The sequence below is a fragment of the Monodon monoceros genome, unplaced genomic scaffold (genome assembly GCF_005190385.1).
Source record: "Monodon monoceros isolate NGI ecotype Baffin Bay Population unplaced genomic scaffold, NGI_Narwhal_1 Super_Scaffold_2, whole genome shotgun sequence".
In the NCBI taxonomy this organism is placed as follows: domain Eukaryota; kingdom Metazoa; phylum Chordata; class Mammalia; order Artiodactyla; family Monodontidae; genus Monodon; species Monodon monoceros.
In genome coordinates, this window is record NW_021703776.1 from 67,298,389 (window position 1) to 67,326,026 (window position 27,638).

The 27,638-nt window shown below is 37.4% G+C and overlaps 2 protein-coding genes across 5 annotated transcripts in view; one reads left to right on the plus strand and one right to left on the minus strand.

Moving 5' to 3' along the window:
* Positions 1 to 27,638, minus strand: part of IMMP2L (inner mitochondrial membrane peptidase subunit 2) — an 899,397-nt gene that overhangs the window by 425,039 nt on the left and 446,720 nt on the right. The gene's annotated exons all lie outside the window — the stretch shown is intronic.
* The window catches only part of LRRN3 (leucine rich repeat neuronal 3), a 37,522-nt gene continuing 19,194 nt past the window's right edge, over positions 9,311 to 27,638 (plus strand). The window contains exon 1 of one of the 2 annotated variants that reach the window (XM_029233253.1): positions 9,311 to 9,824. The gene's annotated coding sequence lies outside the window, so the exon portion shown is untranslated. The remainder of the gene's footprint in view (positions 9,825 to 27,638) is intronic. The other variant, XM_029233252.1, reaches the window with a different exon arrangement.

Consider the following 27,638-nt stretch of genomic DNA (forward strand, 5'->3'; position numbering starts at 1 on the left):
TCGCTGAGAATCCAACAGATGGCGAAGGTTACAAAAGTTTGATCTCAGTTAAAGGCTATTCACAGCTCAGAGGACAGGAGGGAGGACATGGTTCAGGCCAGGCAGGGGCTCCAGTGCCCACCCTGTCTGACTCTTAACACTTCCAGGGAGGATACAAGGTGGTCAGCAGGTCCTCAACCACTGGCACTGTGGCTACTGATGGCAGGAAGCATAGCCTGACTGGCTGTCCAACACTGCTGTGCTGAGGAAAAGCGTAAACTGTGTGCTCCGTGCACATTGCTCTAAGTTTCATTTGATAACCACGTGACACTTGGCACAGTGAGTGGTTCCAGACTCAAGCTTGGGAGTCAGATTGATGTGGATTCCACCCCTGGCTGAGCCATTCACAAGCCATGTTATCGTAGGGAGTGAAGAAACCTGCTTCCTCTTTATCTGTAAAAGGAGGAAACAGTATCTGCTTACAAACTAACTCTAAGACATTAAAGAGATGCTGTAAGCAAAGCGCTTATTTAGCTCAGCGTCTGGTAGACAGCACTCCATAAATAGTATCTAATATTATTAAGTCCTTATTGCTTACCTAGTGGACACCTTCCTTTTCCTGGGGAACTTCTCCTTGTCCCCTACCCTTTAATTTGGGCAGGGACGACAGAATAGTGCTTTATCCAGGAATAAGCATGTGGCCCAAGTAGGAATTCCCTCCAAATTTTTCACATTGGAACTAAGAGAAAGGGATAGTCTCCCTGGTGGTAAAATTGCGAGATGAAGAACATGAGAGCTGTTGGTGGCCATGCTGTCAGACATGTAAAGAAAGCTGACCAGCAGTAGAAGAGAATAAACCCAATACTCCAAGAAAAGCAGACACAGGAGAACAGAAAAAGAATCTCCTGGCATCATGTGAGTTCACGGCCAATTTGTCTCTGAGGTCCACTTTCTCTCCCGCCCATATTATTGTTGCATGTAAGACTACACTACCCTGCCCATAACCCCACCTTGTAACTTGAGCTGGTTTAAACCTAAGCTAATTTTAACCTAAGCTACTTAAAATAGCATTTGTCTCCCTGGCAGCCAAAAGTATCCTGATTAACACACACACTTAGTATGAACAGCTACTGACAGTTTTAAAATAGAAGACACTGGCAGGGACGGTGTCCTAATTCTTTGAAGAATTCTCTATACACACTCAGAGGTCAACAAATGCCACTGACAGACAAAACTCGAATTCTGTCAGGCAAAGTCTGCACATTTATCCACCTGCATTTGACTAGATTTCACTACTTCTTATATTACTCAGAACTTATTTTACCCTCCCCAGCTCCTGAATCAGAAACCAGCTGATGAACCGGCCAAATCCAAAGAGAGCCAGGCCTGACTTAAATATACAGAGTGATAATAAATGAAGCAGTAACTGTCAAAATTAAATAAGTATGGAGTATCCAGTGTCTGCTCAGAACTACCTTTACCTGCTCATCTTATCAACTCATTTCTGAAAATATTCTAAAGACCAAAGGTTGGAGTAGAACCTGCCACCCCAAATAGTTCTAGTAGAATAGAGTAGGATTATAAGATAGAGTTGAAGAAAATTTTAAGATTTAAAGCTGAAAATTCAGCAGTGGCATCAGTATAGGCAGTAACTACAAGAATCTCCCATCTCTTCTGCCATCGTTGCTAGTTGTAGTAAATGGCTTTCATTCCTGAAAGCACCTTCCCTACCCTAAAAGGAGTAACTGCGAACAATCACTAAAAGATCAGACAGAGAACTTTGGCTCTGGGCCTCCTGTATGTTCCATCAATGAAGAAAGAGAACCAGATGAGAATGATAAGAGTCACCTTTGTTTTCCCATTTAGTAGAAGTCAAGCAAAAGTGACATGAAATATTCATGAAAATTCAAACAACTCTTTAACCTCTATGGTGCAATATAACAAGATGCCTAAATATTTTACTGACAAAAAAAGCTTTTCTCTGGCTCAGAAATCATTGCCTTGATCTCCTGCTTAGACACAAAAAACTGATAACTTTCATTAGCCCACCTTACAAAATAACTCATGTTAAAGCAAGAAAATACCAGCAGACTTTGCCTAAGAATATTGCACAAAGTGTTATCTCATGCTATGTTCGTTCTTAATTTTTGCCTAGAATTCTTATGAAACTACCTGCCATTTGGTTCTTGGAGTTTAATTTTTGCCTAGAACTTACACGAATCTTAGTAGTTATATGAACACAATTGCATTTAACATGTACTAATCAAAGAATAGCAAAAGAGGAAGAAGCCAAGTCAAGAGACACTCTATTCTCCCATAAATAACAGCTCTCTTATGAATAGCCTCATGTGTAACTGATCTGACAAAATCTACCACCTTGAGAGGCAGGTTTTTTATTAACTAAACAATTCTCTGATTTTACTCAAATGCTTGGAAGAAAACCAGCACACACGTGAGAGTAGTAAATTATTCCTTCAGTCACATGATGGGGTTTAATTAATCAAACATTGACCTTTTAATATGTAAAATGCACTACTGAATATACAAAGCAAATAGGACATATTTTCTGCCTTCAAGTTGCTTACTATTTAGGCACAAATAAACCATAAAAGATAATATGTATTGGAGTGAGAGAAATACAATAATAAAAGGTAAATTTAAATTATGATAAAATAAGGAAATACTTATCTCATTGAGATGGAGGGGGCCTTCTTAAAAGATGGGATTTTTGAGCAGAAGCCTTGTAGACCTGATACACTTAAGAAGAAATAAACTGTGAAGAATCCAACAGACAAGATTTGTTCAGGAAATGATAAGGCATTTGATGTAGCTGAGGGATGGGATGTGAAATAGGAATAGAGAGAATGACTGGACAGCGATATGGGAAACATATCAGAGTCAGTGTAGCACAGTGGTTACAAGTGTTAGCCTTAGACTCAGACAGACTTTGGTTTGATTGCTGACTCCACTAATAAGCAACTAAGTGAGTTTTTGCATACTCGGCCCTCAGTTTTCTGATCTGTAAAATGAGACTAATGGTTACCTGGTATTCTAATAAGGAGGACTGAATGATACAGTTCACGAAAAACTCTTAACAGACTACTTGGCACAAGACAAGAACTTAATAAATGGTGTCTACTATTATTACTGTTGTGTTGCAATTTAAATTATTATATCATAGATAGAATTGAATATTAAGTTAAGAAAGTTAAGAAAGTTAGATGTTTTACTAAACAAAACAGCTCCAGGTATAGAAGTAAAATTTTACCCCAAAAGAAATTCATATCTTTTTTTCAAAAATAGCTATTATTGCTGATTATAAAAATAATACATATTGACTGCAGAAAGTCTGAGAAGCATAGAAAGAAAATTTAAAACCACCCATTATCATGTGGAGAAAAGGGAACCCTCCTACACTATTGGTGGGAATGTAAATTGGTGCAGCCACTATCGAGAACAATATGGAGGTTCCTTAAAAAACTAAAAATAGAACTCCCATGTGACCCAGCAAGCCCACTCCTGGGCATATAGCCAGAAAAGATGAAAACTCTAATATGAAAAGATACATGCACTCAATGTTCATAGAAGTACTGTTAACAATAGCCAAGACATGGAAGCAAACTAAATGTCCATCAACAGATGAATGGATAAAGAAGATGTGGTGTGTGTATATATACATATATATATATATACACGCACAATGGAATATTACTCAGCTGTAAAAGAATGAAATAATGCCATTTGCAGCAACGTGGGTGGACCAAGAAATCCTCATACTTAGTGAAGCAGAGAAAGACAAATATCATATGATATCATTTAAATGTGGAATCTAAAAGAATGATATAAATGAATTTATTTACAAAACAGAAATAGACCCACAGACATAGAAAACAAACTTATGGTTCCCGAAGGGAAAAGGGTTGAGGAGGGATAAATTAGGAATTTGGGATCAACAGATATACACTACTATATATAAAATAAACTACAAGGTCCTACTGTATAGCACAGGGAACTATAGTCAATATCTATAATGGAAAATAATCTGAAAAAGAATACACACACACATAACTGAATCACTTCACTTTGCTGTACACCTGAAACTAACAGCATTTCAACTATGCTTCAATTTTAAAAAATGATGTCATATACAGGTCAGCACTTTATCAAAAACAAAACCAAAAACGAAAAACAACCATTATCCCAGCAAAGATAACTACTACCAATAGTTTAGAATATTTTCTTTCTTTCTTTCTTTCTTTTTTTTGCGGTACGCGGGCCTCTCACTGTTGTGACCTCTCCCATTGCGGAGCACAGGCTCCGGACGCGCAGGCTCAGTGGCCATGGCTCACGGGCCCAGCCGCTCCGCGGCATGTGGGATCTTCCCAGACTGGGGCACGAGCCCGCGTCCCCTGCATCGGCAGGCGGACTCTCAACCACTGCACCACCAGGGAAGCCCCATATTTTCTTTTTTGATAGATTTCTTTCCAGTTATTTCTGTGCAACCTATGAACTACCTATCTGGCTACTTACCTATTTACCTGTATATATTTTCTAAAAATGTACTTTACTATTTCACTGTTTTTTACATGGCTAGAGAAGAAGTTAAAGTCAGTCCTCTGAAAGGGAAGACAAAAGGGATGAGCAGAGAGAAGCCAAGATGAGAGACAGTTTTAGACTTAGAGAAAGACAAGGAGGACGAGAGGGAAGAAGAGAGGAATCTGAGGAAGAGACAGAAAGACAGAGATTTATCTCCTTGACTTCTGACATCTTTCTCATTTTTGGTTGTGAATTTCCTTAAGAGGTTAAATTACTTTTCTCCTTCAACTGGAGTCATATCCCGTATTAAAAAACAAGACCTAGGGCTTCCCTGGTGGCACAGTGGTTGAGAATCAGCCTGCCGATGCAGGGGACGCGGGTTCGTGCCCCGGTCCGGGAAGATCCCACATGCCGCGGAGAGGCTGGGCCCGTGAGCCATGGCTGCTGGGCCTGCGCGTCCGGAGCCTGTGCTCCGTGGCGGGAGAGGCCACAGCAGTGAGAGGCCCGCGTACCGCAAAAAAAAACAAAACAAGACCTATAGTTAAATAAGGATCTCATTTTTTTTTCCAATTCTACTTTTCAAAACTCCCTTGAAAAAGAAAATGAGAACACTACTCCAACTTGCTTTAGTTCAACATTCTAACAAACAGCCAAGTTTCCTCACTTTACATCCTGTTTCTAACTTAAGAGCAAATCTGCTATCAGAATCAGACGAGGATGGACAGTGCCACTGAAGATCTTCTCAGCTCAGTGTCAGCCCCTCTTCATCAGTGGCCATTCACATGTATTTAACTTGTCAGTTCATCTTTCCAACCAGGCACTGCATCTCTTCAGAGCTCTATTTCCCAAATGGTGCCAGCAATAAAAATTCTGTCATTAACACTGAACCAACAGTAACTATATAAAAACATCCACTGTCGAGTGCATAAAATTTATTCCTTTTTTAAAATAGTATTTTTATTTTTAGCATCCCTTGGTGCTGACTACATTTAATTGGTTGACTCAGTCATCAATCAAGCATTCGCTTATTTTACAAATGAATACTGAGTGCCCTGTGCAGTAAAAAGAGCCTTGGCTCTGTAGGCAGACCAAACTGAGTTCAAATTTTAGCTCCATTATTTAATAGTTTTGGGACACTGGGCAAGTAACTTAACTTCTCTGAGCCAATGTTTCTACACTGTCAAATGGGGATAAAAATATCTATCTTATTAAGATGTTGTGAAGATCAAATAATTTTTAAAACAAACAGTATGCAACAAACATTTTTTTCTCCATGTTTTTACATGCTATAGATGTTAAAGATGATTAAGACACAGACACCCCTCCCCCATCCAGGAGAATCTTAGAGACTAAAAAGGGTCAAACTACAGAAACAGTTGTAATATATTAAAAAAAGTGATAAGTGATAGCAGGGATAAAGAAAGCTAGCGTGGGTCAAATGAGAGCTCCTATCTTGTTAGAGGATCAGAGAAGATTCCACAGGGGAAGCCACATGTGAACTGAACTAACTTATTTCAGAGTAGGTAGACAAAGTGAGAGGCAGGGACTTAGAATGGAAGGTAGAAAGAGCACCCCAAACAAAGGGGATAGTTGGAACAAATGATGATATGATGACAATGACAATGATAATAATGAAAATAATGGTGATGTCAAACATTCATTCAAGCTTAGTATATTCCAGGTACTTTTCTAAGCTTTTAAATATATGAACTACTTTAATCCTCAAAACAATCCTAGGAGGAAACTGAGATGCAGAGATGTTAAGTTCTTGCTGAGGGTCACAAAGGTAGAAAACGGCAAGGTAAGCGTTTAAACCCAGGTTGTCTGTCCCCAGAACCTGCACTCTGACCCACTACCCAGACTACTTCTCTAACAAAAGCACACAGGCAAACACTGCCTAGGATTCCACGAAACAGCAATAAACCTTCACAAATGAGTAGCTTAACTTCAACCATTAAATCAACAAATACATATTTATTGCACCCCTATATTTTCTTATTTGATGATCCAGGCAGAACTCTTTCAACATAATTTAAGGGCTGTAGTTACTCATTGATGTTTAAAAATCATTTCAATACGTTTTCATTAGAACCGAGTACTCATTCAGGAAGCCCTGCATATATTTATTACGAGGCAGCTGACATGCACATCCGTGTAATACACTGTATTTGCAATGGATTCTAAAGGAAAAAAAAAAAAAAACTTGGAAAGAAGAAAAAAAGGGAAGGAGGAAAAGAAGAAAAAGCAGAGACCTATCAATCATAAGAGGGTGACATAGCGGAAAAATCTTGGAAGACCTGTGGGGCTCTAGTCTTGCTCTCTCTGACCAGTTGTGTGCACATATCACGTTTCTTGAACTTTTAGGACTCACGGCATTAGAGTTTTAAGACTTTGTTTCTCATTTGATGACCATTCACAATTGTACTAATTCAAAAGCCCCCAAATCCTCATCCTGTCACAATTTAATGTCTTCACATGGTACTTTATTATATAGATATGATAATTAAATAAGTTTTTAACATATCTTTTTGGAGGGCTACCTTTCATTACTAACAAATGATGGACCTGATGCAAAAGTAAAAAATCACCTGAAACATATACTGCTTCTACTCAGCTGCTGGTGCTCTTGTATCAAAAGGAAACTACAGCCAAAGAACAAAACCCTCACTCTTTTTGTCCAAAGCCAGAGTTATTTTCTCTCTCACACTGAAATCTCATTTCTAATGTTCCATGATATTAAATTTATAAAAATGAGTATGAAATCTTTTGAATTTATCATGTGCCTACACCAAAAGGACAATTGCAAGAAAAGCTATCTCATCTCCCATATGCCAGAAAAAGGTAATCACAGGAAGTTAAAACAACTTCCTATGATAGAGCATAAGGTAGCATTTAAAATATTCCACTCTCACTGACTTAAAACTTAGATTTTTATTTGAATTCTGAGAGAGACTGAAATTTATAATATTAGTTATGACTGTTGTTTCATTTATAAACCAAGAAAGTAGTTTAATCATCTATCTGTTTGATTATCACCACTTCCTTTCATTATGGGAGTCCATTATAATTGGTTTGATAACTGGATTTGTCAATTATACAGTCAACACCAACCACAATGAAATGCTTAAGGAACCAATGGTATAAAACTAAAATTCCTTTTTCACGTAGTTATCACAATTTTAATATAATTCTTCTATATGTGGAAATAAAAATCTGTCAGTGGTGAAATTATTTGGAATAGGCAAGAAATTGGCGCTGGAGAGAGTAAGATTGGGGGAGTTACTATTATCACAAGTACATTAAAGTAAACGTAGACACAGTGCATCACAACGTCCCCGATATTGGACCGTAGGTGCCTAACATTTACGGCGTAAGCGCTAGAGTGTCTAGTAAAGAAGAAACTCTTAAGGTAGCATTCTGAAACAAGTGTTACTAGGTTAAACAAGAAACTACTTATGTCTTGAACTTATTTTTATTCAAAAGGTTAAGAACCATTTGAATAAAGTTTTATAAAAGAAAAAAATAAAGCATTTGGGAACATTTTAAAGAAAACCACAGAGAGAAAACATTTAGTATTTAGAAACAAAACTGGTATTATGAGTATAATAAGTGTAAACTCTTGGTCTATATCATTTCAATAAATACTTAAGGAGTAATTAGATGTGAATGTTTTTTTCCCCTCCCCAAGTAAATCCAGTAACATGAAAACGCCATTTCTTTTTACCCCACTAGAGGGTAGTCTCTCAAAACCAGGGCTGGAGTCATGAATCCAACCTGTTTTGGACCTGTTGATAAATTAATCCTCATGTTCCGTCCTTTTCAACAAGATGTTTCTCTAGGATGCTAATTAAGGTTGTAAAACATGCATTTTTAAAAACTGCTGCCTATTTACTCACAGGTGTCCTTGCAGAAACATACATCGCTATGCTTTTCTGTGTTTCTTTTCAAATTTCTGATAATTCAGTGGGTGTTTTACATGTGGTGTATATAGTACATTTTCCTGGTAAATATAAATTCTGAGTTAATAGGTCTAAGAACAAAGAGAAATCATTTTCTTGAGGGTTTAATTTTATTGCAGGTGAAATTCTTCCCCAGAGTTAGTAAAGCATGCACCCTAACACACACACACAGATACCCACTAACACCCTGACACACGTACCCATTCATATGTGGCTGGCAAATTAATTTCATCACATAAGGAGAAGTGAGTGAATGTTAACTGGAAAAATGTATTTTTAAAAATACCCTCTTAATATGCCAATGTTGTGAATTATAGAGAAGCAAATATATGCTTAATTTAAAAAAACTGGTCAGTCCAGGTAAGAAATGTCATTGCTTTAAAAACAAACGAAAAAAGTGTTATTGAACAACAAGCACATATGTTAAATTAAGTAGGACCTACAGAAAACCAAATGCCACTCAAACAGTTTTAAGCCGCTCTTCTTAAATAATACAGCCCTTGGTGAACTTCACAGAGAAGGAGTCGGAAGCTCTGCATCCCTCCCTGGTGCTTTTAATATTTGGGAAATCCTTATTAGTAATGTGCCCTGCTATTTTCAGAGAGAAAACACAGTTTCTCTGAATGACTGAGAATCCAAAAATGGGAAAACTTGTCAAAAATTCCTCCCCCTCAAAAAAAGGAAGGAAGAAGGGAGGGGGAAAGGAGGGAGGGAGGGAGGGAAGGAGGGAAGGAAGGGAGGAAAAAAGGGAGGAAAGAAGGAGGGAAGGAAGGGAATGATACCTAGGAAAATAAGCAAGGCTGTTCCACTTATTTGTATCCTAAGTAGCAGTGTCATAGAACAGACAGGTTGTTTCAGCCAACCAGACGGAAGCAGCTGCGAGCGCTACATCTTGGCAGTCCGAAGCGATTGGCCCCTCTCTGGGGAGTGGAGGGTGTTCAGTTATTAATGACCGCTGAGCAGGCAGCACCATGTCAGTGTGACAACTGATCGGGTGAACGATGCACCACTAACCACCATGGAAACAAGGAGAAATAAAGCCAGCTCCCAGGATCTCTCTTCACTGGATTGAGGGCTTCAGCCTGCCGACTGAGAGAAAGAGTTCCAGGAAAAAGAAGGAATCCTAGCTGAAGCCTCCCGCCTTCGTTTACATTTTAGAATACAGAGATAAGATTGCTTGCATGTGTGCATATCTATAGTACACGTTTGTGTATACTTTAGTACACACACGTATGCACCTATTTACACCCGGGCAAGAACACAACCATGTGATTATAGCAACTAAGGAACTGAGGAATCCAGCACGCAGGGACACAGAAGGTGGTGTAGCACAGAAACCGCTTTTACAGGGTAAGTTTGAAATATGCATTTCTATATAAATACGCTCTATTTCTTGTTTAGTTGATGCTCTTTTTTTTTTTTACACCTAAATTCTCCTCTGATGTTCTCTTCTTGTCTGAATTCTGAAAACAGTTTTCTTTCCATTTCATTTTTGAGAGGAAATTCAAATGCAAAAGCCCTCCGGCTCTGTGTATGCCTAGCTGTGTTTGTGGGATTCTCCAACATGAATTTTACTAGCTTGAACGCCCATCAGAGGATGTGAGTGGGAGAGAAAAAGCAGTGCTGGGGTGGGGGGGAGGAGGAGAGAAAGGAGGGACAGAGAAGATAAGGGGACAGTGGGAGAGAAGACCAGAGGAGAAAAGGAGAGGGAGAGGGGGCGAGGGAATTTTGCTTTTTCTTCACAGTACTTGTAATGAAAAGCAGATCACACATCATTCTGTGTTTTGAAAACAACCTCCCAAATGGGGCATTTTTCTCCCTTTCACCTAGTGGTTGGAGATTTAACACAAATGCTGCTATATGTCAAGAGCCAAAACCACTAAGCAGAGTGGCAGAATAAGCATATCACAAACAGTTATTGAATTTCTGCCAGGCTACATCTTACGGATTGGGGTAAATGACTTCCCTTTAATAACATCCCCTCGCTGGTCTGAAGGGACAGTGCAAATGTCTGATTGCTTATGCAGCTGCAACTCTAGGTAAAAGGATCCCATGAACCAGAAGACTTCTAATCTTTTTTTGGTAATTAACAGGATCACAGCAGGATGGCTTTAAAGTACATTTCCTATTTAAGAAGATTGTTTGTTCAAACCAACGGCTATATTTCCTTTGCTGCTACTGAGCTAGAAGGCTTAATTCTCCTCTAATTTATTCATTTTTAACAATATGTCCTTGTTTCTGTGCGTCTAATTTTTGTGAAAGCAAGCTATGAGAATGAGTCGAACCTTCCTCATTTAGTGAAAAGGGGACAATGTGAAAAAAAAAAAAAAGAAGGATTCAAAATATCTATCTAGAAAACAGTGTGCCCTGGCACTATAAATACTGCTTATACCCTATATTTCTCCTCTTTAGCTTCAGAAGCAATGCCTTTGAGACAGAATTACTCTCAGTAAACTAGGAGCATCTATGCAGTGATGATTCATGGTATACAGTGTGGGTTAATTTATACTTCCAGTCGTGTGAAAGGAAGCTAGTTACTTAGAATATGCTTTCAAACAGACAACATCAATTGAGGATGTTCATGGCAACATTCACTACCCCCTTTAATGGATCCTGTGAAGACATTAAAACAAACCAAGTACTTACATTTCATCTTCTGCAGCTCCCTCCTCCTTTCCTTTAGGTCAACTAACCAAATAGTTAATGGAGACTGCTTCTTTCGAACTGCACGTTATTTTTCTCTACAACTATAATTTCAGAGTTTTTATTGGCTTTCTAGTTTATAATATGAGTCCAAACCAAGAGACAGTAACCAGCCACTTAGACCCTGCCACTTTCCCATAAATGTGTCAAAAAATGAGTCACTTCACAATATGTAATGTAAGGAGTCAATTCCAGGGACCTTTGTAAATGATGACAATAAAGCAGCTCTGACAATATGCCATGGGCTTCAATTTTCCCTCTGTAAAACGAACAAGTTTAAGAAGAGGTTTCCTGCTCAGAGTGAAAAATGAAAGGTGTTGAAGCATTAGCTCAAAATATTGGCAAGTTTGCTCGCTCTGCCTCAAACGCCACACGTAATCTATAGGAAAACAAAATGATTCACTACAAGGAGGAAAAGGTATATTTGCTTTTCTGCTATTCATTAGAAGTGTGCCTTCTGGCACAGAACAGATGTGATAGTTTTGAGGTACCTCCTAAGTTCCTAGCCAAGAGAAGATGCCTGAAGCAGATACTCAACCTCCGGATTTCAAACTCCTGTATAATGTAGCATTGCAGTATTGATTTCAGTTTTTCCTAGACCTTTTCTGGGGAAACTTTCCATACCAAACACACACATTCTTAAATCCTACCTAAGCTATTTTAAAATTGCAATCAATGACACCTAAGAACAGTGGATTCACTCTTTAACCTTGGTAAAGCTCACATACATATTTTGTGGATTACAGAGATCAATAGCGTGCCCACTTGAGTCTGAGAAATACAATCACTCCAGGACCCCGGGGTTGTCACTCAGTGTGTGCCAGGGAGTTTGGTGATCTGATCAGCATCTACCAATGCCAGATGATGGACATATGAGCGTGCCTGCAAGACTTAACCACAGTCTTCCCCAATCACGTAGCTATACCAGAAATAATAGCTTTCTGGCAAGACAAGCTTCAAAGAACCATGTTTTCAGAGTGTTGCTTTTCACAGGCAACATGCTGAGTTAGAATGCTGATTAGCAGGTGGAATTGTTTTCTTTGGTTATTGTTGCTGCTGTTAATAGCTTAAAAACAGTGATATCAGCTTTCCAGCCCAGCAATCAACTTATAATTCACTAACTGTATTTTATTATTTTTCATCTTTTTTACAGCTACTCCTTTTTTTTTTTTTTGGCCACAAGAGGGGTTCGATGTTTTACTTTCTTCCCCCAACTCTGAATTTTTTCTGGTGCAAAATGCCTGTGTAAAATGCCACTGCGATATTTACTACAAAATAATTATGTTGATGAGAAAGGTTTGTAATCTGAGTTAAAAAATAACACTTATGTAAGTTAAATAGTATTACTTAATTAGCAGCCCCTGAAGATGGTCATAGATGAGATATCTGTTGGGGAATCTGAAGGAGATCATTTAAAAGGAAGCTGATAGCATGCTAAAAAATGAGTCCCTACTTCTAGCCTCAGTGAGGATGCCCCCAAAGAACGATTTAAAATAATGTAGCTCCAGCCAATCTGGAGAAACACTGGACACATCTGCAGCCACTTAAGATGTTCCACGGAGACCTGGTTCTGAGGGTGTGATCACTTAGGTATCGCTCCTCGGCCCCGTGCAACTAAATAAAGCAGGTAAACGTAAGGGCTGCCAAAGGTAAAGCTCTTTTATGCTGGCTGTGAGAGCAGCACTTCGGAAAGCTTCCCAGCGTAGCAACTGAACACAGGCCCCGCACACTGTGCGGTGCATGCCTCCCCGGCTCTCTTCTGATGAAGTGATGTCTGGTTGGACACTTAATTAGCAAGTAGTACATGACAGCAATCACTCCCTCGGCCACAAAGTAAAAGGAAATCAAACTTCATAGAAAGAAAGTAGGTGGTGCCAGAGGATAGAAAAAGTAACAGGGAGAGATATAAATGTTTCTTTAACCTGATGGGAGGGGTAGAAATAGATCTCAGTTGGCGCTATTTAGAAGTCATTAAGTCAAGGGGAGCAGAGATGACAAAATGTTTCTCTCAAATTTTGTGAAGAAATGTAGTGCCCACTGGGCCATCTACTGTATTTGCATAATTGTCATATTTGTATATAACTGTTTGCTACTATGTTAATTTATCTTTAGGCTGTGATGAGGGAGGGCTAGTTTTTAAGGTGCCATTCATAAAAGCACATTACACAGCCTCAGCATGGGGAAATGAAGAAGGGGAAGAGATTTTCGTATAATAGTAGAATTTTAGGATTGAATGGGACCTTTGGTAAATGATGGTCTAATATGCTCGTTTTACTGGGGAAGAAACTGAGGCCCAAAGGGTTTAACATCTTTACCCCAAATCACTCAGTTCTTTATTGGAGGCCTAGGGTAGAACTCCTCAGGGTGCTCCCTCCAGCAGTCTGTTAAAGGTCTGCCTGCTCACTCTTCCAAAGATAATATTCTTTAAAAAGTAAAATAAGGGCTTCCCTGGTGGCGCAGTGGTTGAGAGTCCACCTGCCGATGCAGGAGACACGGGTTCGTGCCCCGGTCGGGGAAGATCCCACATGCCACGGAGCGGCTGGGCCCGTGAGCCATGGCCGCTGAGTCTGCGCGTCCGGAGCCTGTGCTCCGCAACGGGAGAGGCCACAGAAGTGAGAGGCCCACGTACGGCAAAAAAAAAAAGTAAAAGAAAAGACTCATAGATATATGCAAAAGAAAAAAAACTTAAGGAGGTGTTTATCCAGATAATCAAGCACTCTAAAAGTAAAAGCAGACATTCAACAATAGAAGCAATATGATTTGTTAAGTACCTCACAACCAAATATTTGTCTTTGGGATGTAGTCTACTATATTCTGTAATAAGTCATAAAAATTAGAGATTTGCCCTGTTTTTAAAACATTTTAATAATAATACTGCTCTCTTTCACCTATAGAAATTCAGCCATTGATCAGCCACTGTAAGTTTTCCCAGGAATTCTGAAGAGACTCTCCAATCCTTTTTTACTGGGTTTACCAGTAATATTTTAAGGCACTTACATGTGTCCTCTTTATATGCAGTGTCCATTCTCATGCTTTGCTTCTACACCTCACAGAGGAAATTCTTAGCATAGCAATCCCTACTTTCCTCTCTCCATCTCCCCCATTCTGCCTTACCTTTTCATTTCCAAAGTTAAAAGTAAGAGCCTTTGTAGACAGTGACATACCTCCTTAATTTCACAGCCCTATATTTTTCTTTTTGGCAAATTTCTCTGTTTCTAAATGTGCTCTCCACATTTCGCTAAGATAATAGCAATGAATTGACCCAAAAACTTTGGGGAAGTAAAGGAGGATACAAAAAAATAACACAGTAATTGTGACTATTTGTTTAAGAGCTATACTGTGTACAGAGTAAATGACATTTGCTCCTCCCAACAACCTGCTGAGGGAGTAATGATGATCACCTCTCTTTTAAGATTGGAGAATTAAGTTCTGTGAGGTTAGAGAATTGTGACAGTCAGGGAGCTAACGTGTGGAGGAGTTGGGTAGCCTCACTCCAAAGATGGTACAGCAATGATCATAGTACCTGGCACTTTGTAAGGCCATTAGTAAATATTCGTTCCCTTTTCCCTGAAATCCCACTCTAGCCTAACCCTTTCAAGTTTTATGCCCTTTGTACCATACCACACTATATGAGGATAGATTTCTGCAATTAAAAATCTGTACTTCTTAATTTACGTCACAGCTAATAATATGCCCAAGTTAAATTTGAAAAACAACAACAACAACACACAACCAACATCTACTCTTGGATAAAAAGATTCATGTCTTCTACCTACTCATCCATATGTTTGTCTGACAGCATTAGCACTCTGATAAACAGATACTTGGCAAAGGTCTCAAAAATTGGATAAAATGGGATGAGTAAATTATTCAGGCATGTTCCAGGTTGTTGGAAAATTAAGAGCAAAGTCGTCAAAGTCATTTGAAGCACCACCAATGGATAAAGTTTACTAGTAAAGCAGCTTCTTTGGCATCTCCTTTCTAGTTAATCTTGGAGAGAAAATGGCACACAAAGACCTCAAAATGCCAGTAAATTTATTCAGATTATTCTGAGGGCCCTTTCTAAGGGAGATTTTATCTTTCAAAAGTAACATCATCGTTGGAATAAATGAAAATCCCTGAAACACATGTTCTAAAGGTTATCATGTAAAGCTTTACTTGCGGAAGGTGAAGCATTCTACAGATAATCAGCTACTCTGTTTAAGAAGGGGTGTAAACATCACCACTTTTTTCCATGTCTGCATTGAAAAGGCCCATGGACTCCCCAGTGACCCACTTGAAAGGCTTAGCATCAACAAGCAATATTTTCTATTTCCATAAACCTGAAACCCCTGGGATTTAATTCCCTGAGGAGTGAGAAAGGAGGCAGTGTTTCCTGACTTGTACAAAGCACTGACTCCAGGAAGGGGAGAATGTATGCCCCTGAGTCTGCTAACGGGCCATGGCTAAGCAATGGCCTTCAGCAAGTCTCAGGACTTGCAACATTTGCCAATGACATGAGTAATACTGAATATTTTGATTACAGAAAATACTTAAAGAGGCCTCATTTGCATTGTGATAGAGAGGACTGAATGCGCTTTATTACAAACGCTCTCTAAAATTAGGAAATTAAATTAATAAAATGACTATAAAGGAACAAGGGCAAATATTCTAGTAGATTCATTCCACTGGTAAAATTTGCTCCATAATATCTTACAGTCTCATAACACTGAAAGGTCAGGGCATTTAGATTACATTGTCAGAAATTTACTTTTGTTACGAAAAACTAAAAACTCAAAAAAATGCTAACAGCAGACATGTATTTTCAGAGGTACAATTCATATTGGCCTTTATGTCATGAGAATAGTTTTCTCACCGCTATATTCATATTCCCAAGACATAATGGTCTTATCATTGTTTGCTAACAATGTCTCTGGGCTCCATGTTTAATTCTATTGTCATCAAAAAATCAGTCACTCAGAAACACCAAATACTGAATATATTCTACAGAGTATATGGGACCACAATGGACTTTTCTGAAATTTCAATAGTTGCAGGAGGTAATTTCAGTATACATCTAGACTGATCGTATTTTGATTTCTACAAAGACCAAGGGGTTAATGGCCTTACACTGCACATGTTTAAGGCATTGACAGTAAAACAATGGAGTGGGTGAAAATGGGCCTGAGTGTAAGTTGCAATGCTGTATCACTGAAGAGAAAGTGCAGTAGAATGGAATGAGAAAAATAATGCTACAATCATATATGAAAAAGAAATACATTCTAAGCATTTAGAAAACTTGGAAGCTCTTTTCCTAATAGTTCTGGAATGAAAAACGTGTAAAATGCCATTATAAGATAGAGCTTAGATTGTATTCATCCAACAAGTCAATTCTTTGTGTGAATAGCTGAACTGATTCACTCACCAAACATACAATTTATATTTGTTCCTCTTACTGTAGTCTATCACCCACGCATTTTTTACACAGACACTAAAGCGGCTCAAAGAGTGTCATAAGGTGATGTTCAGCTAACTTTTTAAAATCAATGAGGCATTTGCCAAAGTACCATTTCCTTAATCAGTTACTTTACTTTTAACAAGCAAGCAAATTCCATATAAATATCAAAGTCTCATTTTTCATTTACACTATAAACTGTGTCACACTCTGCTGCTGTTGGACAAAATGATCAAAGAAATGAAGAATTACATGTTTTATGACATAAAATACTGTTAGCACAGACCTTATGAGTTCAAATCGCATTATGTTTCTTTGACAATCCCTTATTGGCTAAGGGAATGATCACAGAGTTAGCAGATCTCATTTACTACGTACAGGCATTTTCCGTGCCCAACACTGCTGAACACTTCACGTGAATTTTCTCATTTAACCCTCATAATAATCATATGAAGCAAGTTTTTTATTATTATTATTTTAATAGTAATTATTATTAATCCCATTTTACAAATGAGAGAAATAAGGCTTAGTGAAGAAAAGCAACTTGCCTCACCTAATTAAAGGCAGAACTAAATAAAGGAACCAGGTCAGTTTGGCTCTAAATATCATGCCTTTGTACACCAGGCAGCACTGCTTCCCTGTTGGTATTACCTAAATATAACTAGTCTGTACTGCCTTCCAGGAGTCAGATTCTCTATCCAAATACAATCAACCCACTTAGCATTTCATAGCATGCGTTCTTCTCATACTAGGATATTATCTCTTGGCAGGATTCATTCATGTTTTCTTCTTTTTTTGGTTTCTGAGAAAAAAGTGATGATTTACTTAGTTGTACTTGAGTATCACTATCCATTTGATTAACTAAAATGATTTCTGCAGTTCACAGGCCAACCTTTCACTGGTGGCTTGTAGGCTTACAGACTTCTTCCTTCACCATTTTTCCGTCAAGTAGAATTCAACATGTTTCTTTAACCGAGGTCGCTCGGCGCAATAACTGACACAAAGGAGAAATGCAAAACTTAGCCCGCAGGTCTCAATTTTCATTATTTATAACAATCCTTCCTGGGTCCAACTCCAATCTGTGGATCCTTCCTTTCCTCATGCAATCTCCTTTAAACAAGGAAGGTGAAAACAATCTGAATACTATTTCACTGCTAGTATGATTATCAATTGTCAATGAAATGCATCAATCCTCCTCATTATCAATAAGCTTCCAGCTCTGTAAAGATAACTGATGAAAGCCATAATCTGTTTTTCAAAAGGAGCATGCTGAACCAAACCTAAAACTTCAGCAGAACTGTTCTATCCCAGCTGCTTGCAAAACTTCAGCATTTCTCGCTGAGTGACCTCCTCAGAGAGCTGATTATCAGGGGAGTCCCTCAATCTGACTGTCCTACATAGAAAAAGCTGAATGTGAAATTAAGGCCAAAATGTTACTGAGGATTCTTCCAATGATAAGGAATAGGGTTTAGAGAGCTCATGCTCAGATGTCTTTTCTTATCAGAATGAAGGTTTTTTTTTTAACCATTATAATTAGGCAACTGAAAAATGAATTCAAGCTGAAGGTGATAAAAGGTTAAAATATCTGTGCATCATGAATAACCTAACTCAAAGCAGGTACGAAATAAAGAAAGACTTTCAGAATTTTAAATTAAACTTTTTGATTGTTTTATTCCTGCTATTTCTTACATTCATACATAACAGTGAGACGGAGAAAGAGAAAAGGGGGATGCTGGGCAACAGTTATTCAACATGTACCACAACCTGGACCCTGGTTAAGCTTTTTACACGCCTCATCTCACCTGACGTCACAGCTCTGTGAGGGAGCAGAGGCTCAGGATGGGGAAGCATTTGCCCAACTTCCCATTGTATCAGGGTCCTGATTTGAACCCTGAATGTCTGACTCCAAAGCCCATGCTATTAAAATCATGCTATTTGCCTCCCATGTCATATATATATATTAGAATAAGCATAATATATTTCTCCTTTGGGAAGCATTTTACTTTTCATACAGAAGCATCCAACAACAGCCTCTTTCTATAGTTGTAAGTTTCTCAGCAAAGTTCAGAAAGCTTATATAATAATTAATCAAACTTCAGTTTTACCACATGGGGCAACCTGAGTAGTATTTCATGAATAATATAATGAACACTTAATATAATATAACTAATCTAAAAGAAAAGTATTATTTGTGGATTTTCTACTTGAACATTGCCATTAATCTGTGTGATTTCAGAAGTGTAATGGAATAAAAAATGATCAGAGTTGAATTCCAAAAGCACTTGTGAATATCTAAGATATTTACCATTTCTTAGGGAATGGATATCAGGAATAAAATGAGGAACGTTTTCCAGGCCATAAATACCTTGCAAACTGAACATGTAGAACAATGTTTTAACCCTATCCTTCCCCGCTGAATGTAGCTCACCAGATTTAGGAAATATTTGAAACTTCTTTATATTTTTCTATATTGTGTACACCTAGGAAAGATGACAAGCACCTATAAGCTCAAATCTGCTTCATAAAGAATTTTTTCATATCTAGAATAGTAACTCCTCCTCGACCACCACATCCTGACCCCATCCTTCCCACACAACACTGAAAGTCATAGTATATTCAGTTCTTAATTTCATTTAAGCATGAGGTTTTCCTTTTGAGATAACTATGTTTAATTATAAATCAATGTGCTACTCTGTACTTTACTTGATAGAGACTTCTATGAATCTTTGAAAGGAAAGATATTCAAAAATAATTTATCTTTTAGTCATTCATTTAGACATGCCCCATCATGGTTATTTAATCAATGACCATGGTTACATCCAAAATCAATGAAAAGAACCTTGAGGTATTGATAAGAAATGATGTATAACATCTATTTGCTGATGTATAATACAGCAAATAGAACCATATCTATTTATCTATCTATCTATCTAAATTTTCTCATCTTAACACGTGCCATTCTATCAAGATTTTCCAAGCCATCATATTCCAAAAGTATTGCGAAACACATTGTCTAGAGGTAATATATCGATATATATATGTTTGTACATTTTGATTCATTTTCAACATTAAACAAAGTTTATTAACCTGTAAGTACAATGACCATCGAATTCACAGTGCTTATTTTTAACACAGAATTTCAATCTATAAGAGTGACACCTAATTATTTTTCAAAGTTTCAGAACTCGTGGTTAAAGATTCAAGTCTTTTTTCATTGTCCATTGTCTGCCATTTTTGTTTTAGGTTTAGAAAAACTGCTTATTAGCGATGAACAATTACTTGCTTTATACAGAATATGCATACAGTAGGAATACTGTGTTGTATTTTTCCCAAGAGAAGACCGGGAAGAGGGTAGGGCTAAATGAGATAGGGGTTTGACTGTTAGGGATATGACTGAGATATTTAAGTGGATGTTCTTAGTTAATATACCTGTGAGACTATGGTAAGAATAGTCCCTAGTGTAAAGAGGACCACCACCTATAGTCATTCTTGGCTCTCAGATGATGTCTATATGGTGGTAGATCAGGTATCCTTAGGAAGAGTGTCTACCGGAAATGGGCAAAACCCTTTTTCCCACATGTTCATGAACTCCTGTTTTCAAATGCTATATCACATTCTATGTGGAACTCAACTGACAGTTACCCAGAAACCACCACTGGCATCATTAATGAATGAATTCTACACTGCCTATTGATTTGCCTTCAAATGCCACTGAATAATACAAGTCAGACCTGGTATAACAGAATTGTGAAGCTGAGAGAGATTTTACAGATGTTAAGTCACTTGCTCAAAGTGACCTCACTACTTACTGCAATCCTTGCCCAGCAGTTATTGCACAGCACATTGACTGTGATGGCAGAGCTTCAAAAAGATTGGACCACATACTCCTATCAAGTCATTCCTTTTCTTAAGCACCATTATGACCAAAAGTTCCCAAACTCAACCTTGTAGAGAAATTCAGCAGTGCCTTCCCTGTGAAGGGCCCATATTTGTACAAGTGTTAGCTGCTGGAGTCTGGCAGAAGCCCAACCCTCTATCATCCAGTCACTCTTCAAGATGCCTCTTTAGACTGACATTTTACTGACATTAATGTGTTGCTGCTGCTCTGCATCAAGGATGTTAATTACTTGAGACCTGGGTTTTGAATTTGTGCCCTAAAGTGGTTTTAGCTGAAGAGTTGTTTTGTTTCATTTTTAAATCAGTCACATAAGAGAGAGAGAGACAGAGACAGAGAGAAATTATTAAATGAAAAACTCACAAATTAAAAAATGGCAACCATACAAAAAGCAAGTTTCATAATTATCCAAAATAGAAATAGAATGATACAGTTCTTTGTGCTATTCTATTGGAAATTTCTACGCCTCTTGGATATTCCATTCCAAATTTAAAAGCCTCTGAGATCATTCTGCCCTAATCCTCTTTGCTGGGAACATAAGAAGCCTTATAACATACAAAATAATTATAATTTTTGAAATTATAAATCTCATTGCGAACTTATTTTTTTAACTTTTTATAAAAACCCTGTCATAAGTTTTCTCCCAAAAGAATGCATAATATAGAATAATGAGCACTAGAAGCTCTGAGTTGCTAAATTAAAACGTTTAAATTGTTGATGATAACATGATCTTCTTATAGAGCGTAGAGTTTCCATTTATCAAAATAGCTTCAGAGATAGTTTTATTTTCTCTCATTTGAAAATCCTTCTTGCAAGTTCTAATGAAAGACGTTTAAATAACATTTTAACTATCTCTTTAAGATTTATTTCCCCCCAAATGTAACCATATCTCAAGAAATAACAACTGTCCTATCCCATCATCTCAAAAAAGTTATGCTATCACTTTTGTAGATTTATATAGTTAACCATTGTACCTCTATAGCTCTATCTATTTCAAGGCCACCTTAATACAAGCATGTAGGCATACATGTATACACTTGCACACACACAAATACTGGATTTTTCTTAACACCTGTCAACTGTTAATAGTTCTTACCAGTGTATAAATATTTCAAATAAGTCTAGCCACGCTGACCTGTACCTGGTTTCCAATAATTTTTCATCTCCTAAGACATGCCATAGAACTGAGATGACAAATACTGTGGTGCATTTTAAGAGTTATTCTCACAGAAATAAGCAAAAAAAGAAAAAATCTACAAGGCAAGTAAAATTCTACAATCTTTTATGCAAATCAGTCAAATGCCATTCAAGTAGCTCTATTTTGCTCTTCCACTTCTGTTCTCACATCACCACCTCCAAACTAAGTTACAACAAATTCTAATAAATTTGACCATTATTATGACTATTATTAATTTGATAGTGATTAATATTTAGTAATTACTTTGTTTCCTGTTCAGTTAACATTAAGAACTCTTTTTTTTTATACTAAGAGCTTTTAATGCATTATTTAATTTTCATGCCATCCCTCTGAGGTAGGTACTGTTATCACCCACCATTTAATAGGTGAGAAATCAGTGACAGAGGAGGAAGAAGAACTAGAGTCTGTGTCTGATCCCTTAATCACTAGGCTGCCTCTAAGGAAAACCACTGAGAGTACTGGAGAGCAAGAGAATACAACAAAGCATTTGCATTGGCTACTTAAGAAGTATTGGGGTTAAATGTGGGGCAAAGTGGGAACAGTAAAAAGTGATATGTCTGTAATACAGGTTTGATGGAAAGGCTACAATTTCACTTTCACTTCCCAAGCATAACACCACTCGTATCTCTGGGTTTGGGCCTATATTCAGGCAACCATTCTGAAAACCAAATTTGCTGGAGAAATGTCTCCTGCTGTTGAAGAGTTCCATCTTTCCTTCCCTTCATGCATGCACATACACACCTCCATTTTTCACAGCTTGAGCTAGTTTTGTAGAGGGGAAATGATGAAACCCCAGGTAGAGAAGAGACAGTAGCCATACAATTGTCTTTCTCCCACTCCCTCTTTCCCATAAATATATAGTTCTATAAGCCTCAATTCAATATTATTCTAGAGAGTGAAACAATTTCTTCTGTCATCTGCTTTAGATTTACCAAACGCCATCTTTTGTTCTAGAAATGTTTTCACATCTGTTGCTAAAGCTCCAAGTTTATATATTTCATGTATCCTTATGTTGTCAGTGTAGCAACAAACACCATCACCTTGATTGCTGCTGATAGCAGTTTTAAAAGGAAGGAGGGGATATTATACATGAAACTGCTCAGTATGGTTGTCAACAATAGTTGAAAATAGTTCTAAATACTAGAAATGTCTCATCATGAATTCCCCTACCTAGTCTTTTCAGGCTTTGGCTTTTTGGAACAAATGCTAAAGAAAGATTCTTAAATGTAGGGGAAAGGAGGGTTGTTATTAGGAATAGAAAAGGTGGAGGACTTGCCAATGGGCAGCAGGGGAAGAGATATTAGTGCATCCTAATCAGCTGTAAGCTGCACTACTCCTCAAATGTAAAACCACGCACACATCCAGGCTCTCACTCCATTGGAAGCAGGGGCAAAATCTCTTCAGGAGGAGAGGATCGTGACTTCCGGAATAACGGGGAAGAAAGTAAAGGCAAGCAGAGGGAAGGGGAGAGTCTTATACACAAGAACAGAGAAAAGATAAGAGGAAGGAAGAGAAGGTGCAAGTACAATAGCTGTTAGAAGTGAGTTGGGCCCAAAATGTGGGTCCACTTCCCAGGACACGGAGAGCAAAAGCATGGCCAGAGACTTCCAAAAGTTCACAGCAGAGAGCAATTTCAATTTCCACAGCAAAGGAATCATGGAGACAATAGTACACTCATCTCTGCAGACTGAAACTATGTATTTACAAATAAAATAATCACAATACCTTTTAAGGTGCCCTTTAAAAATTAATTTGACTCTTTTCCATGAGATAAACCAAGGAATCCATGTGTCAATATGCTAAAAAAATTGATGTCAAATAACCTTAATTTTGCAACAAAACCTTCTGTGACTCTGACATCTAGTTAGTCCAGTTGACATCATGTATGAAACTCGAAATTATGCAGCCAAAGAACAGAATACTAATTCCTGACAGCATGTGGAAAGGAACAGATGAGAACAAAACACCACAAAAGTATATAAATTGACCAAATAAGACTGCATATGTTACCATCTTCTATGATAACAGAAATGTATTGACTGATAATTTACACTTGGTTTGCTCCCTTATTCTGCAAATCACAAAAATGGGTCGCTGTGGCAACTGCTATTTAGTTTACTGGGAGGAAAACAATAACAACCACCCTCAAAGTACCTTCTAAAACACAAATACAGCATGTATTTTTATTGTTCCTCCCACCCCAAGAGAACAAATCTCATGACAGAAACTATCTTTTCATAGTTTTAAAACTGGGCTTGCTTTCTGTCATTTGCATTTTTTAAATTATGTATACTACCAATTTATGCAAATGGTAAAGAAAAAATCCATAGAAATATAAAAGAGATGGATACAGATTGCCTGAGTCACATGAATGTGATTGGGCCATTGTCTTTTATAGCATCCCCACTTTTATCACTGACAGCTCTTTTAACCAATTTAAGTCCGTTGATGTACCAAATCTGTGCAAGATACTCCCAGGAATACACTGAGAGCTCAATGCTTAAAGCATCAGCAAGAGCAGTCTTATTTTTCTGGACCAAAAGCAAAAGCAAGGTGCAAATAGGAGGTCATTCATTTTCTGGGAAGCATATTCTTAACCTCACAATAATGCACATCAGAGTCTATTCACAAGGAGACTGTGCAGGACCCTAGAACACATCACGTTACCAACATCTGTGCACAGTGGAGAAAGCAAATAAACATCTCTACTCTAAATAAAATGGGAAGAAGAATACTCATCCTTTACCTACTTACTTCTCCAATGGGACCTAAAAGAATGGACATAAATTAGTAGATCCTTTAAGGCCTTGAAAATAAAAACTCGAGTTATTGTTGTCCTTGTTCAGCGGCGAGTTTGATAAATTTTTAAACTTTCCTGATGCCGTTCTGACTAGGAAGGTCAACTTTTCTTCGAAGAGCTCAATTACCAGCCCTTGAAACAACACAAGTCTCTTCTTTCTGGAAGTTCACTGATTCTGAGAAAGCTCGTTTAGAAAAATGGCCTACTTAAAAAGCAAAGAAATAAAACAAAGCAGACACGTCTTCTTCTACCACCACTACTGCCATATGAAAACCCTCTCTAGGGTTTCTCACCACCCAAGGCTTGAATTAAGGGCTATTTTGAGGCAGGGACTCAAAGAGGGTAAGGATTGGTGAGGTATGGCAGCTAAAAGATACTAGGGATTTATAATATAAATAACAAGATAACAGGAACTAAAGTCTCAGTGTGTGAAAACACTATGTATCCAAGATGCAGATAAAAGTGTTCCTTACAGATCTTGGAGGCAAAAGTTCCTGACTGTATATATTAGTCTTCTGTCGCTCCAGTTAATCACATGAAAGATTAAATGGAGTGAACACACAAATAGATTCTTTTTTCACTTTTCCTTTGGCAACAATAGAGAACAATCATTTTAAAAATAATTGGAGAAATCTGTGTTTTGTTCATAAGAGAAAAGGAAAACATTCATTCAACAGTACCACATAGAATCATTTGCTTAATAGCATTTCTAATATGTTATGCATTTATTCAATCTACTTCTTACTACATTAAAATGCAAAAACAATTACTCTGGATGTAAATCCTAGAAAAACAATCAAAGTTTCTATTAAATCAGAGAAGAGAAGAGACAGTTAAGCTGCAATGTGATTTGCAGAAGCTCATGAATAGACAATACTTAGAGTTTCTCACTAGAAAGTGAAAGAGTGGTACAGACCCAGATTCCTTCCCATTTTCCCTTCCTCTTCTCTCCCTCTTTTTTCCTTCTCTCCTTCTCTTCCTTCCTTTCTTCTTGGACTCAGACCAAGGAGAGTCTTTATTTAAAGCCTAAAAATTCAAATTATGTAGGCATGTAAAATCATCTTATATTATAATACCAGCCTTAGCAGATAGAAACTTCCTTTCACATTCAGTTATAAATAGTTTACATTCAACTGAACAGTCACAGGGGAATATGGGCAGCTTCAACCTTCTAGGTCCATTGTTACACACAAAAAAATTCTTGGTTTGTTCTTTGTATATTTATATTAAAGCCATTTCTGTTCATTAAAAACTCAAAATAAGCATGTTAAAGAAAAGGCAACTGGACATGAAGCAAAGAATAAAAAGAATCTGCATGTATAACAAGCATTGTGCATTTTACTTTGTCTGAAAGGAATTTTTAAAATCCACATGCTTTAATTGGAGCGCTTCTGGAGTAATAATCTCAAATATGAGATTCAATAAATGTGTTCATGCTCTGATTAAATGTCAAAGCCATAGATTTGTTATTTCAGATACAGTGAGCAATAATTTTGTTGGATAATAATGAACTTCCAAAGATTTATTTGTAACACTCACTGTCCATTTCAAAGCTCTGAGTTGTACTGTAGAGTACTTCCAATTCTGTTGATAATATTACAGAATCTGGTATACAGAGCTGACATTTAAGTAAATTTTACTCATTTTTACATGTGCTGCATGGATTCTAAGTACTTCTGCCAAAACTTGGTACCAACAATCTTTGCACATCTTGACTAACAGAAGATATTGTTTTGGTTTGCATCAACTTTTTTCCTTAACAGGGTATATATGAATTTCTTTACAACAAGGGTGTTTCTAAGCCCCAAGGTATTTAGGGAAACACTATTTTCTGTAAGTATCATTTTCCAGCACAGATTCTTTACTCCAATCTAGGCTTCCCTAAAGATGCAAACTTCACAGACTGTTGATGTAATGACCACTTCCCATTCGATCACCATCAGCTGGCCATGAGCAAGGCCTGCCAGCCACTCCAAACCAGTTTTCTAGAGAACTTTTCTCAACACTTACATTCAATTATCTTAATGTTTATTATTCTTTTTTATTGTTGTTATAGCATTTTAATTTTTTTAAGTCTGTGACAAGTCGAGATATTAAGAACATACTATGACCAAATTTACATGGCTTTCTCCGTTCTCCAAGTAGAAATGCCACAAAATTTAAGAAATTAATCCATATCCCTTACACCCTCATTACACTATACTACTACTACAGACATAATCTAGAAAAATCAAATGAAAAAAACCTATCTCATTTTCACAAAACATTATCTTCATTAGTTCTCTCCAGACATATTTATTCAAGATACAATTATGAGGGTGACGATTGGATTAGAGGTATTCTCATGATTAGATTTAAGCAATCTGTATCTAACTATACTTTTATACATGCAACTATTTATAAGTGGCTTTTGCTACAGTTTCCTTAGTCGCTCAAATTATAAACACATACATATTTATTTCTCAGTTTGCCAAGTTTATGTTATTCAGTATTCCACTCATAGAAGCTATTGTCGGGAACTCAGCATTCGTCAGCAAAACCGAGGTCACAAATGAGTGTCTTACACATTAAATATTTCTTATAATGCTATTTCGGGAATTTACAATTAAAGTCAACTGATATTCACTCATTCATTCAATACTTTCTTAACTAGCCAGGCACTATTCTAGCTAGACATTGGAGACATAGCCGTGAACAAAACAGGAACTCTTTAATAAAGCTAACTTTCTAGTTGGAGGTGGTGGGAAACAGGCAATAAACAAAAAGTAAATAAATAAATAGGTTCTAGTGGTCCTGAATGCTATATAAGGAAAACCAAACAGGGACTCGAAGCAGTACTTTTGGTAAGGTGGTCTATAAACATCACCAAATAGGAAAATTAAAAGCCAAATTAAAGAACAAATGTCTAAAATGCCTAAAATAATTTCAGTACAATGTAACATGTTCATTGCCAACTATGTGATGAACCATTAACTTTTCCTTCCTAAGTTTTAAAAAGAACTATCATCTAATTTTATCATATAAAAAAAGGAATATTCAGCCTTGTGTATGCTGATGAAGTAAATAAGACATTGGTGTAGACCTGGAAGTACTTTATTAACAACTAATAAAGGGGCTAATCAAGCACCTATGCA